The sequence below is a fragment of the Nomascus leucogenys genome, chromosome 13 (genome assembly GCF_006542625.1).
Source record: "Nomascus leucogenys isolate Asia chromosome 13, Asia_NLE_v1, whole genome shotgun sequence".
In the NCBI taxonomy this organism is placed as follows: Eukaryota; Metazoa; Chordata; class Mammalia; order Primates; family Hylobatidae; genus Nomascus; species Nomascus leucogenys.
Genome location: NC_044393.1, coordinates 95,895,387 through 95,915,810, shown reverse-complemented (window position 1 = coordinate 95,915,810; position 20,424 = coordinate 95,895,387). Strand labels below are relative to the sequence as shown.

The 20,424-nt window shown below is 38.2% G+C and overlaps 1 protein-coding gene and 1 pseudogene across 2 annotated transcripts in view; one reads left to right on the top strand and one right to left on the bottom strand.

Moving 5' to 3' along the window:
• Positions 1 to 20,424, bottom strand: part of CNTNAP2 (contactin associated protein like 2) — a 2,305,108-nt gene that overhangs the window by 1,165,369 nt on the left and 1,119,315 nt on the right. The window lies entirely within an intron of this gene.
• Positions 14,020 to 17,009, top strand: LOC100607612 (annotated as a pseudogene).

Below are 20,424 nucleotides of genomic sequence, written 5' to 3'. Positions count from 1 at the left end.
GCCCCTCAGTCTGCTTCACTCCTTCCGGGCAGAGCACACAGTATGTAAGAGATAAAAGACACTGAAATCATATGCTATAACCTCACTCTAATACCATTTAATATTATGTATAAGTCAAATTACTTCAGGCAGATCTTTGATCTGGTCCACAAAGAGTTGACAGATCAATACTGAGATGTTCCTGTTATGTTTTCAAGGAAGAACAATGTTTACTTCTATCAGGAATTAAAAATAGGTAACTTTTTAAATTTAAAATATCACCTTTTAGAAGACCTTGCAGACTCCCAGATAACCCCTATAGTCAGAAATGACTTTTTTAAAAAAAAATTTTTATTTTTCTCCCAGACAGGTTCTCCCTCTGTCACCCAGGCTGGAGGACAGCAGCATGATCACAGCTCACTGCAACCTCTGCTTCCCAGGCTGAAGCTATCCTCCCACTTCATCCTTCAGGGTAGAGTAGCTGGGACCACAGGCATGCATCACCACACTACCATGCCTGGCTAACCTTTTGCATTTTTTGTAGAGACGGGGTTTTGCCATATTGCCCAGGCTGGTCTTGAACTCCTGGGCTGAAGCAATCCACCAGCCTCAGTCTCCCAAAGTGCTGGGTTTGGAGGCAAGCACCACCACCTTTGGCCAACTAAGTCTTGTTCCAATGTTCAGTTAATTGCCTAGTGTTTCTTACTCTGTAGACAGTGTCTACAGAAAGTTACTATCTGTATTAGTTTTCCGGGGCTGTCATAACAAAATATACAGACTGGGTGCTTAAGCAATAGACATTTATTTCCCCATAATTCTGGAGGCTGGACATCCAAAATCAAGTTGTCAGCATATTGGGGTTCTTCTGAGTCATCTTTCCTTGTAGTTGGCTACCCTCTCCCTGTTCTCCCTGTGTCTTTTTTTTTTTTTCTTTGAGACGGAGTCTGGCTCTGTCACCCAGGCTGGAGTGCAGTGGCATGATCTCGGCTCACTGCAAGCTCCGCCTCCCGGGTTCACACCATTCTCCTGCCTCAGCCTCCCGAGTAGCTGGGACTACAGGCACCCACCACCACACCCAGCTAATTTTTTTTTATTATACTTTAAGTTTCATGGTACATGTGCACAACGTGCAGGTTAGTTACATATGTATACATGTGCCATGTGGGTGTGCTGCACCCAGTAACTCGTCATGGAATACTAATTTTTTTGTATTTTTAGTAGAGATGGGGTTTCACCGTGTTAGCCAAGACGGTCTTGATCTCCTGACCTCGTGATCTGCCCGCCTCAGCCTCCCAAAGTGCTGGGATTATAGGCCTGAGCCACCGTGCCCGGCCTGACCTCCCTGTGTCCTTTCATACCCCTCCCTCTGTGTGTGTCTGTGTCCTAATCTCCTCTTAAGGAGGCCAGTGAGATTGAACCAGAGATCACCCTAACAACCCTGTTTCAGTTACTTATTTAAAGCCTCTGTCTCCAAATACAGTCACATTCTAGGGTACCAGGAGTTAAGACTTCAACATGTGATTTGTGGGGGAACACAGTTCAGCCTGTAACACACTCTATATATTTAGTTCCCTTTCAATGCCTGAGCTTTAGCATTCTGTCTTTCTGCATTCTTCAAGTAAAATCATTGCAGGTTTTTTAAATGTTTCAAAGTGTGTTGTAAAATCCTTCAGTATGTTCCACATTCACTTTCACTGCCCTTCTTGAGCTTTTGTCTTACACTTCCTCTTTGAATTGTGGTCCTAAGAACAACAGTCTATGTTTTATAACAAAAGATTATCATCCATTCTTTGTAACTATTGCTTGCCTCCTAACACAGTGCCTGGCTCATGGTAAGCACCCAAAAATCTTTAGATTAATATAATGAGAAATTTTATTGTTATACATGGTTATAATAAGTGTTATAGTCCTGACTTATGCCTAGCTTATAGTTAATTATGATTCTTAATTATCTTCTGCTTTGCCAGCAAATAACCAGTTTTACTTGAACAGATGCTTGTCTATCTAATGATCCATCAAAATCTTTCAGAATAATTGTTCAGATTACAAAATTCTAAGTAACAAAGATCTCCAAACTTGAAGTTTTAAAACAGTCGGCTCTCATAATACCCTTCATTTTTAGGATTATCTTCTGCTAACCATTTCATATCACTGAATATTCATGGATTAATTTTTTATTTTTTCCCCAGTGAAAGGAACCTGAAAACGCCATTCAAATAACGTTTGTGTTAAAAGATCACTTCTCTGACCTACGGATCAAAAACTTGCAATAGGTGAGTTGTTCTTGATAGTTTTTTTTTTTTTTTAAGTATCCCTTACCACTTGACAAGAACTAGTACCCAGAGATCTCCTCTCTAGAGCTTCCAAGTATTGGTACCAGCATTGGCTGAACAACATAGAATTCTATGTGGAGCTATTTAGAAAGCCAACAACCTAGAACTATCTTAGAGCTTCTGATCAGAATCTCTGGGGGTAGAGGGTGTGTTTTCAGAAGGTGAACTGGTAATTTTTATGCATAGTCAAGCTGAGACATTTGCTTAATAAGGAAGTAGTCCCAAAATGTAGCTGCACATTGGAATCACCCAAGGAACCTTTAACCTGGTGATGCCTGGATTTCAGTCCACTGCCAGGATAACAGGAATTTAAACATTTCTCATGTGATTTAATGGGTGACCAAAAGGATACCTTTCTGATAAATTAGAAGGGCATTACTAGTTATATTTTTAATAAATCATTCAAAAGCTAAAAAGCATAATATTAGGATGAACCCCGAATAACATATGTTTATTACAAGTGGTTCAGTATGAATTCCCAGAGACTGTAAAATGTGGACAGAGATGTGTCTAGTTGTGCCTTGGATTTTGCCAGAGACTACAGTTTTTAAAACTTAGCTGCAATGGAATTCTCTGGAAAACATATTATAACACTGATTGTTGGAGTTTCTAATTCAGTTGTCCTGGAGTGAGTTTCGAGTATTCACCTTTTTGCAAGTTGTAAATAATACTGATGCTGCTGGTCCAGGAACCACATTTTGAGAATAACTATCATTGAATTTCTACATCCATAAAGAGCCAATATCCATTCACACAGGTGAGTCCATTGGTTACACCTCTCAATTAAATAATTAGGAGACCACAACTCAAGGCATAGGCACCTGCCTTCAAAGAACATTGTGCAATATGAGAACTACAAGTTCTTCTCACAGATCCCAAATTCCCTACAAAATCATGGAGGGAAAAAATTATACAGGTTCTACGGTATCACTATTAATTTTCATACTCTCCGAAATATTATAATATAGTGTGGATAGTACACATTTAATTTCCATTTGTCATCTCATACATACTATAATATTTTCAGACTTTTCCTGTCCTCTATTTTTAATGAATGCTTGGAATTAATTTCAAACCCTTGAAGATAATCTACAAGGCTTTTTAAAAAAATTTTTCCCCATAATGTTAAAAATGCTTTTGAATCTTTGATTCAGAGGTATAGGCTTGCATTTTATATCATATTATGGGCTTATACATGAAATGTATCTTGGAGACCTGAAACAGAAAAACATTTTTGCCTTTACTTATTAAAGCCCCACCTGAACCATGCTAGAGAATGCCTCTTAAGTCCTCTCTCACAATAATAAGGTTTATTTTCTCAGATCTATGTGAACAAACTTCACGTTAAGTTGCAAACTAGGAAACCATGAATAGTAAATCTTTTCTTAGATATGACTCACTACCGTTGCTCATCTTCAAGCTTTAGTTTGCCTTCGTCCTTGATGTTTTCCATAGTTTCCGTGGAAAAACATTTTCTGTTTGGAAATCCACTTTACTTTCCAAAACCATCTGACTTGCCAATCATCTCCAACAGGACTGACTCAACAATCTATTCTTTTGTGGGCAGGGAGGGATAATGGAAAATGTACTCAGTTACAGCTATAAACACTAAACACTCTCAGAATTTTATTCATATTCAGGGAGATAACCTATATAACCTAGAATTTATGTTACCAATCTTTTCCCAAAAACCTATTTGAGTAGGTTGGATAATATAAAGCATACAGCATTCTCCACTTCTCTAGGTGTTTTAAATTTGACCCTCGCATTGATTTGTCATAAACCTCAGAAAGTCTACTCCTTTGAAAAAAATAGCCTCAACCTTTCGGATTTACTTTTAAGATGATGCTCTTGGCTTTCACTGAAGCCTTTTTAAGAACAAAGAAACACACACATGCAAATGATATAAACACTGCTTTCTATTTGCCATAAATGCCCTCCATATACAGTTCTACCGTGGAAAATTCTCTTTGAATTTCACCCTGTGTAAATGTTGTCTTCTCTGAAGAATTCGTATATCTTAAAAATATTGTTTACTTAATATTTTTCTTTATTTAGAAAACTCAGATCTTATTTTTCTCCCTTTTTCTTGATGTCATTGTCCTATAAAGTAATATTTTTCCTATTTATACATTATCAAGGTATTTTAAAGAAACAGGAGACCCATTAATATTAAAAGATGACAGACGTACTGGTAATGCATTCTAGAGCTTTGATAGCAGAATTGGAGGAAAAGTAAAAAGAGAAAACAAATGTACTGAGGAAAATGTCTCATGATTTTATGCATTTTAACCTTATGTCATCCTCAAAACTACTGTGACAGCTAGATATAACGATCTTTCAACTGATACCCAGAGAAGTTAAGTGAATATGCCTACAGCCAGGTACCTGATAAACTAGACAGAACAGACTTAAATACATGTCTTCTGACCACAACGTGCTACAACCCATAACGCACACTGGAAGGAAGCTATTACAAGATGCTCACTTAAAATATAGTTATGTGACTTGTACCTGTAGACTTCCATATGAAACCATCCCCTATTTCCATCTGCTTTATTCATACGGGCCGGCTGTGCCTCTGCTTTCACTCTGAAGCTTTAGAATTTGATCAAGAAATGTATGACTTGTCCAGGAAAAAACAATCCACATTGTAGAAAAGGAAATGTGGGAACATGCATTGGTGTTGGGAGGACTTAACTACTATGCTTTTTTACGGGAATTATTGAAGACAGCATGGGCTAGTCTAGAGCACTAGACGTGGAATTCATGTTCACAACTGTTACCAAGAACTGCAAGTTTAGGAGGTCACTTAACTCTCCAGGCCTCAGTTTCCACATCAACAAAATAGTTTACATTGGAGTTTATGTTCGATCATCTCTATGTTCATCTGCACCCTCATCTTCGACTTTGTCTTTTTCACCTATAAGCTGATTATTACAGTTTACAGCTGGATTTAGAGGGTATCATGCAGTTATAGGTGAGTTCATTCAGGGGACTGGACATTTCTTCAAGTACAGGAGAACAGTTAGGGGGTGCTGCAATCATACATGCTTGTGCTGTAAATAAGCAAAAAAAAATGTGAAGGAAAAAATCTAAGGACTTCTGATATGGTTACATAGATCATTAATGGAGATAGTCCAGTTAATATATATTTATTGTTATAAGTTTCAAATTGCTAGAAGGAAGATATTGAATGCTCCTAATGCAAAGAAATAAGTGTTTGAGATGCTGGATATGCTAATTACTCTGATCACCAGACATTATATGTGTTGAAATATCACCATGTACTCTATGTACAACTATGCATCAATTAAAAAATAAAAATAATTTAAAAATAAAATAAAAAAACAAATTCACTTATTAACCAATTTCATTTTTACTCAAGACTGTTGAATGATGATTCAGTGATTTCACCAACAGGGTTGCATTTCCTGTGGTTTCTCGCCATCTATTACTTTGAACGTCTCTGTCTCTATATTGTTTTTATTTCTACTTATTTACTTCTTTAGCAAACCATCATCATTCTTGTATGTCACCCATCTAAACACTAAGATGTTGAACTTGGTGTTCCCATTTGCACTAATTATTTTAATCTAACAAATATTTATTTGCACTCATTATGTACTTAAGACTTTGTTCAATACTGAAACGATGCAATCTGTTCTGTTGCCTCTCTCCATCCCCCTCTGAACCTGTACTATTGATCTAGTCACTCAACCTATTACATTTTCCCAAGTTCCATATTTTTCATGAAGCCTGGATTCTATAGTGAGTCATCTCACTTATAGTTTTCATTATCACCCTCCCTGTAGAAGATCCTTAACTTCCTTCACACAGAGGGTCCCTTATTCATGCTCATCCTGATCTGTGGACTCCCAATTTCCTAGCGTAATTTTAAAAAATAAATTGCACTTGAATTGGAGAAATACAAGTTATGAATGCCTGATGGCAGTACCGTAGTTTTGGAGTTCCATACATGTGCTAAGTATTGTAACTGGGTGTGTTTTGTGCCTAAGGAATGTTTATGAGAGGAATACCCCTTGTTAGGAGGAGGCTATTACGGCAGAAGATCCTGCACACACACCCACTGTGCATTTCGTCTCCTTGCACCTGAGCTGTTGTTACCTGGAGCCCCAAAGGAGTGCTCCCAGGTTATGTGATTAGACTGCTGAGTGGGCCGCTGCAAGGATTCCCTTTGAAAGGAACTACTCAATGTTGCCCTGCTTGGCAGGCTTGCTTCCTGTTCAGTAGACTTCTGTGTAAGCTGATTCTGAATGTGATCAATAATTGCCTTCTAAGCCTCAATGTTTCACTGGACCTCAAGAGACTGCCTGATGGACATTGCCCTAGCTCATTTCTACAATTAACCATTTATTTCCTCTTAAAGCAACTCCATCTCTCCACTAAAACTGCTTTCTCAAAAGCCACCAAAGAGACTTTTTCCCCCAAACCAAAGCCTTTTCAGTCTCTTGATGCCCAAGTGCTTTTGACACCTATCAGCATCCCTTCTTTCATAAAATTCTCTCACTTGGTCCACGTGTTTCTTTTTTCTCATAATACCTATAATTATTCCTTTGTTTCCATGCCTGATTTTTTTCTTTCCCACCCCCCCAAGAATTGTAAATTATCAGTAAAATGTCAGTCCTAGTATTTTTTTTTTTCCTGGAGTCTTCACTCAAGGTCAGTCTTGTGACTCGACTTATTATATCCAAATCTTCCTCCAACCACCACTACATGTTTTCATTGAATTACGCAGATGACACCAAGTTCAATGCGTCCATTAACTGTCCTGTTCCCCACCACTCCCCTCACACAGACGGGGTCCCTTACCATCTCTTCAGAGGCAAATTCACATGTTACTCCTCAGGTTTCAAATGTAGATCTCATTTGTCATCCTGTTCCCTGCTTCTGTAATTTTATGGAGTATGCCTAGTTTTTCTTTGGGAGCTATTTTCTACTGTTCTACCTCTTTATTCTCTTTACTATCACTTAGTCCAGGCTATCACTCTTGACTCAAGCTGTTTCTGGACTCAAGGGCCTTTTTCTATCCCGTACTACTGTATACTGCTCCTACATTTAACACCCACATATCGCTTATCATGCCATTTTTACACCTAGTGACCTATGGTAACAGGACAGAAAGCTGTAATGGTATATGTCCCTAAATGAATGCAGAGCCCCCTTCAAGTGTAGCTCTCAACACCTCTTTGGTAGGCTTTTTGAATTTTATAATCTAAAGACAGCATCCATCTTTCTCTCTCACTCTGAGAATCAAAAGATCTCATTTTCTCCCTCTAGGTCACAAGGTCTTTCTTCCCCACCAACCATAGGGTGCGCCACTTTAGTGTGTTAAAATAAGGTGCAATCTTTGCTGGACTACGACCCAGTCTTCCTCACTTCCATGTGGTTTATATCAATAACAAAATCTTATTTTAAAATACTAAGTATATGGTCTTAGTTTTCAAAGTCCCATGCCACCCATCATTTTCCTTATTAAAATATGGGCTAGGTGTGGTGGCTTACACCTGTAATCCCAGCACTTCAGGAGGCCAAAGCGGGTGGATTCCTTGAGGTCAGGAGTTCGAGACCAGCCTGGCCAATGCAGTGAAATCCTGTCTCTACTAAAAATACAAAAAAAGTTAGCTGGGCATGGTGGTGTGCACCTGTAATCTTAGCTATTCTGGTGGCTGAGGAACGAGAATCCCTTGAACCCAGAAAGCAGAGGTTGCAGTGAGCTGGAGATTGCGCTACTGTACTCCAGCCTGGATGATGAAGGATCAATAAATAAACAAACAAACATAAAAATAAAATATGTACAGAGACCTCTACCTATTATTTATATGAAAACAAAAGGAAGAGTGGTTTTATTGTAAAATGTATCACTTTTATCTTCATTTTTTTGATATGGCATGGCAACTTTACCTCCAGAGGTGCAAAATTATAGAATAAGAGCAAAGTTAACCATAATTGACTTTAAAATACATAGTACCCAATGCATATAACATATAATACTTGGTCTGGCATGGTGGCCCACACCTGTAATCCCAGCACTTTGGGAGGCCAAGGCGGGCAGATCACTTGAAGTCAGGAGTTCGAGACCAGCCTGGTCAACACAGTGAAACCCTATCTCTACCAAAAATACAGAAATTAGTCAGCCGTGGTGGCATGCACCTGTAGTCCCATCTAATTGGGAGGCTGAGGTGGGAAGATTGCTTGAACCCTGGAGGTGGAGGTTGCATTGAGTTGAGATTCTACTACTGCACTTCAGCCTTGGGGATAGAGCAAGACTGTGTGTGTGTGTGTGTGTGTGTGTGTGTGTGTGTGTATGTATAATGTTTACCAATACAAGCATTTGTAGCTGTTGAAAAAGGTAAACAACCAAAAAGGTAAAGTTCACATTGCTGCTTCTCTAGACACTTAATATGCCTAAATAAACAAATACATAAATAGAACTCATTTTACTTGGCAGAGGATCATTATTTATGCACACTTCGCTTCTTGCTGCAGGTTTCTTTCCCCATCATAATTTTATATCTAAGTTGTTCACATGTGCTGCCAATACATGATTGCAATTATAACTTAGAAATAAAGGCAATTCTACATTTCTTCTCTTTTCTGAGCAAGATAATTGTATTTCTTTGGAATATAAATTGCTATGATTTTTCGAGTAAGAAATTCTTCAAAGAACAATTAAGTCTTTTCTGAAACACGAAATAGAAGATAGTTCTAGAGAAGATTACAGCGTTTCAATTCAGTGCCCCCAATGAGAATTTTAAAAATTGGCTTAACTGTTGCCTAAAGTCATACCTCAGATTCTAAGATGTCAAGCTGTAAGTTTTGAATGAGCTTAAATACATTCACCAACATAAGCAAGCCCTGTAAACTGTAAAGCCCTGTAAACTGTAAAGCCCTGTAAACTGCAAGCCCTGTAAACTGTAAAGTTATTTGAGTGAATCAAATGTTATTTACTACATATAACCAAAAATAGGAAAAATCATATGGTTATATTAAACATGACACACATTTAACTAAAAGTTTAACACATTTCTCCATTATCTTATTTCTTATACAGAAGGAATGCACAGAAAAAAAAAATCAACCAAAAAAGTTTGTTTAAAGTTAACACGAGGGAATCAAAAACTTCTTTAGTTCAAAATGACTGATTCAAAATTATTGGTTTCAGAGAATTTTATTTTTATACTAGTACTTGGTGATACATTTTTCCTATTATTGTAATACTTTGGAGGTGCTAACTCTTGTAAACTGTGTTTTTGTCATTCTGATGTAATTATAAATACTGTATTATTGTAAGTGGCATTACGAAAAAACTTATAGAACCTTATAGTCAAGGAAAAGGCGAGCAAGAATGACCTTCTGGTGATCAGAGGGTCTTTCAAATAAAATGAAGTTTTCACTGACTCAGTGAGAACAGATTGTGTGTTGCACCCTGACTGGCATCTTTCACTTTCACAGAAAGGCCCTGTGCAGTTGGGGGTGGAGGGAACACACCACAGAAATCACATGAATGCCATAAAAATCACTGAATCCCAGAGGTCAGGAATTCAGAGATACATGAAGACACCCAACCACTGGGTTGGATTCAAAGAGTCAGGGGAATGAATCCCATTTTTTTCACTTACTGTGGGGCTGGAGCAAGTTACTTACAAAAGAAGGCCCTTGTCATTAAAACAGGAATAAGACTTATGCCATAGAAGATTAAGAGTCGCCAATAAGACAGTATATCAGCACAGTGCTTGTCAGAAGATACACTCAGAAAATGGCACTGTTAAGTACATAGTGGTACCTAGAGACACTCGTCCAGCTTGAAGCCTGAGGATTGTTCAGGATGTGGAATGATCAGCATCCTGCAGCATCAGGCTGCCCGGAAGAAAGGCTCTTTTAACCTGATCTCTGTGTCTAAGATCAGGGGATTCACTTTGGAGCCTCCCAAACTGGAAGAAACAGTTTTGCTCACAGCGGTTTTGTATTTCCTAGTTATAATTATGTACACCTGGTTATTCTTTGTCTGCTTTCAAAATCATCAGAGATCTTTGGTTTCCTGTTCCCAATGTGGATCCTTTCATCCTCATACCATCTGAGAAAGCGATTTATTTTTAATGCTCTAAGACAATGGCAGGGGCAATAAATAAAAAAAAAAGCAATACGATGATGTTCTATCTTGTAACATTTTATCTTTTTCTTAAAAAACACACACACACACACACACAGAGAGAGAGAACCTGTTAAGCTAATCAGCAGGATTGGCTCCAACTGGATCTGGCTGGTGCTTCTACGTGGCTAGGGAACCCAGGTTTTTAAAAAATGGTGCTTCTGGGTCATTTTCTGTATTAGATTCCAGAATAACAATGGTGAATCACAGTGCCTATGCTCAAATCTAGTGGATAAGTTTCAATCCAGAGACCGAGGACCATAACAGAAATGTACAAGCATCAGAATGGGCAGTAGCCAATGCCACGTAAGAAAATAATCTAAGTTTTAATGACCTGGACTAGGCATGTTATTCTCTCCCACTGAGGCTCTCTGAAGTTCAACTTCTTTAGGATTACCAGTCTTCATTTGATCCCTGACAAGGCCCAACCTGATTTTTGGAGAATCAAGTGGAATGACAGGATATCAACTAGTGAATTTTTTATTGAACACAAGAGGCAGGCTTCCTGAGTTCAGATCCAGCCTCTGCCACAAACCACATACCACACTGTTGAGTGTAAGCTAGCTATTTAAACTTTCGGTGTCTCAGGTTTATCAAATATAAAATGGGGATAATTCTTATACCTACATCATAGAGTAATTGTGTAATTGGGTTGATTTTTGTAAAATGCATAAAGCATACATAACAGCAGAAACTGCAAATGTTTGATAGATACATGACAGAATAAATCACTCTACCATGAGTTTGGTATTATAATTAGTATCGAATCCAAGGATTGAAAAGCACATCTCATATCACCTTCCCCCCAATGCACAATTTAGATTAGTCAGTTACAAAACTTGGAACACTCTAAAAGAAAAATTATTTTTCTAGTCTTATTATTTCATTATGGTATGAAATTATTATCCCTGCTTTATAGAGGAAGCAATTGAAATCCAGGAAGTTAAAATTACTTGCTAAAAGTGAACAAAAGATAAAACGTGAGAAGAGACGAGACTAGAAACTGAGAAAAAATAAATGTCACCAAACCTGTTGGGAGACAGAGCTTTTTTGCAAGATGTAATTCACAGCCCTTCCTGAAAATAATTAGAATTCCTGATAAAACACTTGAGCAATTTTCTGACAAACTCTCATGATACTTAAAGATCCTTTCTGGGAAGATCCACTCAGCTGATTATCAGTTTTGAAACTTGCCTACATCTTGAATCCATCTTACAAGTAGCCTAATCTTTAACCAGGCAATTCTTCATTTTATGACCTCTCCCCACCACCCCTCACCCAAATGTTTCTACCTAGGTGGGAATCTTGAATTCAGCTTATTCAGCAACTTTTCATCCAACAGCACGTTTGAAATAAAACATAATGTGGGCTCATAATCATCTTCTCTGAGAAGTTGTCTTTAAATATGTAGATATTTCCCAGTTGAATACAGCACTTTTTCCTATATTCCCAAAGATTCTTACTCCTTGCTGTTTTTATTTTTTATTAATCCCCAAACTCATATATCCATTGAATTAAACTTGGAAGGAATATTAGGAACAAACTAGTCCAACTTTCTTGATTTAAAACATCTGCATCTTTCCAGCTACAAACATAGAGACTCAAAGATAACTTTAAGCCGAAGATAAGTATCTGCAATAAGCCATTACCATGGGCACAAATAGTTTTTCTATTCACAGTAGGTTCATTTTTTTTATTTGTTTGCTAGTTGGTCGGTTGCTTGCCTCTCCCTTTCCCATTCAGGCTCTAGGTGAAGTAATAGGAAGGTATCATGAGCAGTGCACAGACATGACCAGGTCCACAAATATTTGCGTCTTTCCATAATGTCAGACTTTCACCAGTGGTATTTCAATCATCAAAGCCACGAGCTACCTGAAGCTCCAGAGGAGGCAGTTCTCTTTAATGCTACCCATTCACTTGGCAGAGCCATAGGCACACAAGCTCAAGTCACTCCACAGGTCAGTCAATATTGCAAACCACACATAATCTAATCTATCTAATCTATCTATCTATCTATCTATCTGTCTATCTATCTACCTATCTATCTGTTTTGACTAAACATTCCACAACAAAGTAACATTTAATATCAAGATAAAGGAGATAAGAAAAAAGGGTTAACAAACCAGTTCAGAGAGAGCAATGTGGACCAAACAGTGCCTCGTCCTGATCCAGGTGGTCCATCAGGGTCTTGCAAGGAAGAAACTTTAATGTGGGCGGAGTCTTCAGCAGGGGATGCTGGGTATTTAACACAAGGGACAGAAAGATGGCGTCTGCTAAGACAGCGGTTTCCAATTAGTGAAGTCCTGCTCTCTTTTATGGCCACAGAGTCCTCTGGCGAGGACTAATAGAGAAAGGGTGTGAATGATTATGTCCTTATCTGGTTGGGTGCAGTCTCTATTGGTTAGCTGAACACCTGGTTCCTGTTGCGTGACGGCTTTTAAAATGCAAGATGGAGTCTTTTTCTAAGGTGGAGCTACTTATGCCAAGGGTGCTCTATAAAGAAAAGCTCTATAAAACAAACAGGAACAAAGCAACCCAAGGTTGGTAAGAGAAGCTCAAGAGAAAACATGAGATAGCCAGTGGTTCTCAAACTTTAGCCTGCACTGAAATTCACCAGAATCACCTGGAGGGCTTGTTCCAACAGACTGCTCAGCCGGAGCCCCTCATTGCTGATTTTGTAAGTCTAGGGTGAGGTCTGAGAATCTGCATTACTAACAAGTTTTCAAGTGACGCAGATGATACAAGGAGCCGCATTGTGAACCACCCAGATGTGTTTCTTCAGTGGAAACTTCTTTTTGATCATCACCTTCAGGCCAGACACACCCTTTCCCTCCTTCTCCTCCAAACTCCAAAGCTCTCCCTCCACCTAAAAGAGGGACTGTACTAAGAGAGACTGAGAATCCAGACACATGAGGTTGACAAGACTGTCAGATGCCGGGGGTGGGGGGTGCTTAGTGGATAAGAGGTAATGATTAGATAAGTGGGAGATGATATAGCAGGAGTTTCTAGAAGGATTTCAGAGGGAATTTCCCTGGAAAAATTAGATCCTCACCCTGAAGGGCCACTTCTGAATCTCCATCTGCACTTTTTGATTATAAAAAGCTGATTCCTTCTCGCCCATTTTTTTTCTCCTTGCAGGGGAAAGAGATCCAAAAAGGGGCAGGTTCTCCTGATCAAAACTATCCTTCGAAAAGTTTTACTTGGAGAGGTTATTTGGGTAACATGTTTAACATTTGCAAATCCACCACCCCCTCTTCTCCCACTTTCCCTAACATCTATTAACATATCTGGAATTGTTTTTATGGGTGTTCCCAGCCTCTGCTGGCTGATGTTAACGTCACATGGGGAGCTTGTGAAAAATAAGACCAGGGAACTACCTCATTCAGATCCACGCAATCAGAATTGGAAGGCTATGGTCTGGTATTAGAATTTTTTAAGTTTCCAGGTGATTCCGATGTGCCTCCTATGGGGAAAAAAGTCAGTTTCAATCAAATAGTTACATCTCTGTGAGACTGAGCTGTCTTTTAATCTGGATAATGAGAAAATACCTAACCCACAGGCTGATTTAGGCAGCATGAAAGCTGCGTGAGGGTTGTGCGTGCAGAGAAAAAGAAAGAAGGGCAGAGGGAGAGCTTTTCAGAAACGGAGCCTCCGGCGGGGCTCTCAGTGAATAATATACTCTGACCTGAATCCTGAATTTTCCTTGATGGGCAAAAGATTAAGAAATCATGAGTGGAGGATCTCAAGTCCACATTTTTTGGGGTGCTCCAGTTGCTCCACTGAAAATGACAGTATCACAAGACGCAGCTTCTTTAATGTCTGTTGCTGGCCCCTGGAAAAAAATTCAGCTTTTATACAGTCAACATTCTTTATATCTGAAGGATGAAAAACAGCACAAAAACCTTGAAAACTATGAAGTCCCAGAATCTATTGGTTCTCCCGATCTTAGTGGTCATTTCTTAGCAAGCTGTATGAATAGATATGTTCATGTGAAAGATGACTTTGTACGTTGTTTCTGAAACACAGAATATAGAATCCCAGAAGATTCACTCCTCTAGACCGAGTGATATAACTAGCTCTAATATGCAAATATGTGGATTTAAAAGCACAGTTCCTCATTTAACCAAAGAAGAAAAGTATCAAAACTTCTCAGTGAAAATAAAATTATAGATGAACAGCCTAAACATCAGTCAGATATATGTGGTCAGAACTTTAACACAAATTTGTTTCAGCTAGGCCATAAATGTGCAGCTATGTTGGATTTGGTTTGTAGTACTGAACAAATTAATATAGGACCTGAAGTGGTACAAAGAGAGTGTGTGCCAACGGAATATCATGAAATACAAAACCAGTGTTTGGGATTATTTTCCTCGAACGCAGTAGATAAGTCAAGGTCCGAAGCAGCAGTTAGGAAGGTCTCAGACCTTAAAATATCAACTGATACAGAATTTCTCAGTATAATTACCTCCAGCCAGGTTGCTTTTTTAGCTCAAAAGAAAGATAAAGGGCGGAGTCCTACAAATAAAGGGAATGTAAACATGGAGACTGAACCAAAGGCAAGTTACGGGGAGGTAAGAATACCTGAAGAGTATTGGATTCAGCTTGATGGTTTTACAGAAGCATATGAAAGTGGACAAAACCAAGCATATTCCCTTGAACTTTTTAGTCCTGTTTGTCCTAAAACAGAAAATAGCCGCATTCACATAAACTCTGATAAAGGTCTTGAAGAACATACGGGATCTCAAGAACTTTTCAGTTCTGAAGATGAACTGCCACCAAATGAGATACGTATTGAGTTGTGTAGCTCAGGAATACTGGGTTCCCAACTAAATGCCTTCCACAAAAGTGCTATTAAAAGAAGCTGCACCTCTGAAGATAAAGTGGGCCAGTCTGAAGCTCTATCTAGAGTCCTTCAAGTAGCTAAGAAAATGAAGTTGATTTCTAATGGAGGAGATTCTGCTGTAGAAATGGATCGGAGGGATGTGTCTGAATTTAAGGGTATTAAAAAAATATCATTAATAAAAAAACTGTGATTCTAAAAGCCAGAAGTATAATTGTTTACTCATGGTGCTATCTCCATGCCATGTGAAGGAAATAAACATAAAATTCAGGCCAAATTCTGGCTCTAAAGTGCCTTTAGCAACAGTTACAGTAATTGATCAATCAAAAACTAAGAAGAAGGTTTTTCTGCGGAGGACTGCAGCATTTTGGGCATTTACAGTGTTTCTTGGAGATATAATTTTACTCACAGATGTTGTATTCATGAGGACCAATGGGTTGGCAAGACAGTACTACAATCAACATTTAGCAGTCAGTTATTAAATCTTGGGAGTTATTCATCTATTCAGCCTGAAGAATATTCCAGTATAGTTAGTGACGTTGTACTTCAAGACTTTCTGGCATATATGTCCTCAAAACATTCCTACCTCAGAGATCTTCCTCCGAGGCAGCCTCAGAGGGTGAACAGTATCGACTTTGTAGAATTGGAGCACCTTCAACCTGATGTATTAGTCCATGCAGTACTAAGAGTTGTTGATTTCACTATACTGACAGAGGCAGTATACAGTTATAGAGGACAGAAGCAGAAAAAAGTTATGTTAACAGTGGAACAGGCCCAAGATCAACATTATGTGCTTGTATTATGGGGTCCTGGAGCAGCCTGGTACCCTCAACTTCAAAGGAAAAAAGGTTATATTTGGGAATTTAAATATCTTTTTGTTCAGCAATTACACACTAGAAAACCTAGAATTGCATACAGTGCCTTGGTCATCCTGTGAGTGCTTGTTTGATGATGATATAAGGGCAATTACATTTAAAGCAAAATTTCAAAAAAATGCACCCTCCTTTGTGAAGATATCAGACTTAGCAACCCGCCTAGAGGATAAATGTTCAGGAGTCGTTCTAATTAAAGCCCAGATTTCAGAGCTGGCATTTCCTATTACAGCAGCTCAGAAGATAGCTCTAAATGCTCACAGTTCTCTGAAGAGTATTTTTTCTTCTCTTCCCAACATCGTATATACTGGCTATGCAAAATGTGGATTGGAACTAGAAACAGATGAGAACAGGATCTACGAACTGTTTTAGCTGCTTGCCATTTACTATGAAGAAAATATACTATAGGCCAGCGTTAATGACTGTTGTTGATGGAAGACATGATGTTTGCATCCGTGTAGAATCAAAGCTGATAGAGAAGATTCTTCTCAACATTTCTGCAGACTGCCTCAACAGAGTGATAGGTCCTTCCTCAGAGATCACCTATGGGATGGTCGTGCAGACCTGTTCCACTCCTTGTTGGCAGTCAGCACAGAACCTTGTGTATTGAAGATTCAGAGCCTTTTTGTGTTAGATGAAAACAGCTATCCATTATAACAAGATTTCTCCCTCCTGGATTTTTATCCTGACATTGTAAAGCATGGAGCCAATGTCCGTCTCTGAGGCCAGAGGAAGAAATTGCAGGCATTTCAAGGAAGAAGTTCTGAAATGATTTGTCTTTTGAAATAAATGAATGACAGGGCTTTTGCTTTGGATTTTTTATGAAATATATTTTACAAAGAGAATTGCACTAGATATATAAATTAAAACTTTTTTCTAAGAAAATCCTGTGAGGTTTAAAAAGATTGTTTTTGTCTTTTGGTTTCTTCCTTTCTTCTGGAGAAATGATCTACCAATCAAGGCAATATGTAGCAGATCCCTGGGAATTAAAGATTTGCCCATTTGTTCACTGTATTTGGTCCCTGCTACGTTCCAGGCGTTGTACTAAGAATGGGGAACCACAGGGAAGACATTCCCTCAGAAACTGCTGCAGTGCTTTCGCTTATCCCTACCTAAAAAACTGTCAATGTGAAATCATTTCCTTGATTATAACTATAATGATAATGGATTAGTTTATATAAACTTATGTTTAGACAAGTTCAAGACAAGCGTGTCTTTCTATAAAAAGTATTGAAAATGGAGGAAATGAGATCATGTTTCAATTTATCAAAGCAGGGAAGAGAATTCTGTGGTTAGTTCGTGTCTAGGATTTGAGTGCCTTACTGAATGTATTTACCAGCAAACATGTAGCAATCTGTTCTCTCATTGTGATTGTGGAAGAAGCTCATGTAAAATGGTAGTCATTAATGAGGAAGTATGGCGTGGTACTTATTCTGTAAGTTCAGAGTATGCCGAGTGTTAATAGATTATCATATCGCCTGAAAATAAATTTATGATGACATGAAAAAAAAAAAAGAAACACAGAAACGGAGCCTCCAGCAAAGAACACGGAACTTTGGTAGGAAGTAATTGACTAAAATTACTGCCCAAAGTTATGTCACGACTGGACTCAATCAATTATGACCTCTGACTAGTATGAAGACTGAAAACCTCAGCTTACCCAAGTCCACTGCATTTCCAAACTCCGGCTCTGAGTCTTCTGTGGTGTGAGAGGGAGATTGAAGATTGGTGCTGAAACCTTCTTTTTTTTTTTTTTTTTTTTTTACCTCCAATGTCTTCCTTTATTAGAGGAGACAATTTATGTTATTCAAAGGACTGCTCTAATGTGGTTTCTTTTTAATCAAGAGACCATTGTTGGTGTGTTCAAAGGTGGTAGCACTTGGATTATATTGAGAAGACAGACAATGGTTACTTTACAAAATATAAATTTTTTTAACTTGAGTGAGAGAATTATGGTTTGAATGTCTCTTGGGGGAATAGAATATATTGGTAGTAACTTTGATAACTTGTGCCTCTTAACGTGGTGAGTAGAACACAAATTTAGTTTAAATCTCTGTATATGCATGAACTTGAGAAAATAACACTCAGTGGCCCACATAATGAGGAAATCCTATAATCACAGGCATAAAATAAGCTATTTCTTTCCTAGCCTTTCTTCTGTTTTTAACGAGTTGACTCAAAGAGTCCCTGGAAATTTTCCAAAAAATGGGCTCCTACAGCAATCATGTAATGCTTAAGTATTTTTCTTAACCCTATACAAGCTATATTGATGAAACTTGCTTTGTATTTTCAACTAATTAGGTTGGGTAGAAATTTCCCTCAGTCTCTGGTATTCAGAAATTTTGTATGTGTGTGTGTGTTTTCCACCAATGCTTAAATATCAAGTTTTTTTCTTCTCCCGTAGATCAGTGGACCATTAAGGCCAGCATTGATGCAAAGTAACATTCCTGTGCTTCGTCATGACTCAGTTGTAAGACACTTGATCTCCTCTGTCCTAAGCTCCTTACAGCCTTGTTCTCTCTTCATGCCTGTTTTCAAAACCATGTAAATAATATGCAAAGTTCTATCCCATCCATCTAAATTTCAACCTTAGGCATTCAAAATTCATCTTCTGTAAGCACAAGTTCTATTTCTCATTATCTTTCACTGGGGTGGCCTAAGAATCATTGTTTAAATAGCAAGACTATGTGCATGCTCATCATCACCTTGTCTCTTTATTCATATTGTTTTCCAGCCTCAAGTAGTCTCAACTTCTTTACTAATGACAAACTGCCATGACAGCCACCGGCCGCATAAGGGACTATTAAGAGAGTTTGGTCACAAGAAAAGTAGCTCATCAAACCCTTTCGTTACAGACAATGGCTGGCCAGAGAAAATACCACTGACCCTAACCCAGGACAATCCTCCTGTCTTTGAATGTCTCCACCCTGCTCACTTGCCTCCTTGCACCCAACCAAGACTGCCAGGTGTACCTGAACACCAACTAGGAGGTCTCCCACTTCCACACACAAAAAAGGGAATCCCACAGGAATGAAATGCTTACCAGAGATTGTCTCAGTCTCTTTTTAACTACATAAAACTTCCATTGCTAAAAACTTTAAGCCCCTGTTGACATAAAAGTAGCAGTAGATGGGGACCTGCGCCAAATTTTATAAATAAACAACTATTTCAAATGTGTCTCAGACTTAGTCTTTGCCACTATCTAAATCCCATAACCTTTTCGGAAGCAGTTTTGGTTCCAATGTGTGTGGTTATCCAACCTGCAATTATCCCTTTTATGTGGTATTTGCCTATTTCTACCCCTCGGTGGACTCACGCCCTCCCACTTCCACACAAGAATGGTAAAGTAATGGTAAGGAATTGAAAGGAGAGAAACTGTATTTTCTTTTTTCTTTCTGGCCTCCTCTTTATCATCCCCTTATACTGTTTTTTTTAAAATTAATTTCCTTTTCCTTTTAAAATTTCTGTATACCTAAAACTGAACCTAAACATAAGCATAAAATGCACCCTTAGTAAATGTTTTACAGCATGCATAACAGTCTTCTCCTAAGGAAATAAGAATGAAACAGACCAGATGGCTATGTTACTTTACATACATAACATTAAGTCCCTATGGCATTTTAACTATTCCTTTGATATTATTAGAAGAAACTTCAGTATTTCATATACGCTTGCAAATGATAAACAAAAAACTTTTAAAGGACTCAGAGTTTTTTTAACAGCAATGTATCTCCGTCCACTCTGGTAATCAATCTTTATCTTCAGTGTTTGAATAATATTCATAAATGTATGACCTATACTAAGTTCTTAGTAAACATCTTTGAATGCAAACATGAATGAATGTACAAATGAATGATTGAATGAAGGACAATCCATAGAAGATGTTTTTAAATGAGAAAAGAACTCAAGAAAGAATGGGAATTTGGGAGCAGGTATAAAAATGGAAATTGAACCGAGATTAATTAGGCCATTATTCTATGGTGCCACAGATCTGTGACTCTTATTGACTGTTTTGATGGGCATTATAGTTAATGCTGGCCACCTGCCAAGGAGGTGACTTGATTCTGTTGTTTAGCAGACCTGCAAAGAGTACAATGTGTCTAGCATCCTACTGAAAGTGATTTTACTCATTTGTGTTGCTAAGAACCCCGAGGAGAGGGGAAATAAAATTCAAATAACAAGAAATTATCTTTAACGTAAAAATGTAATAATATCTAGAAAATATGT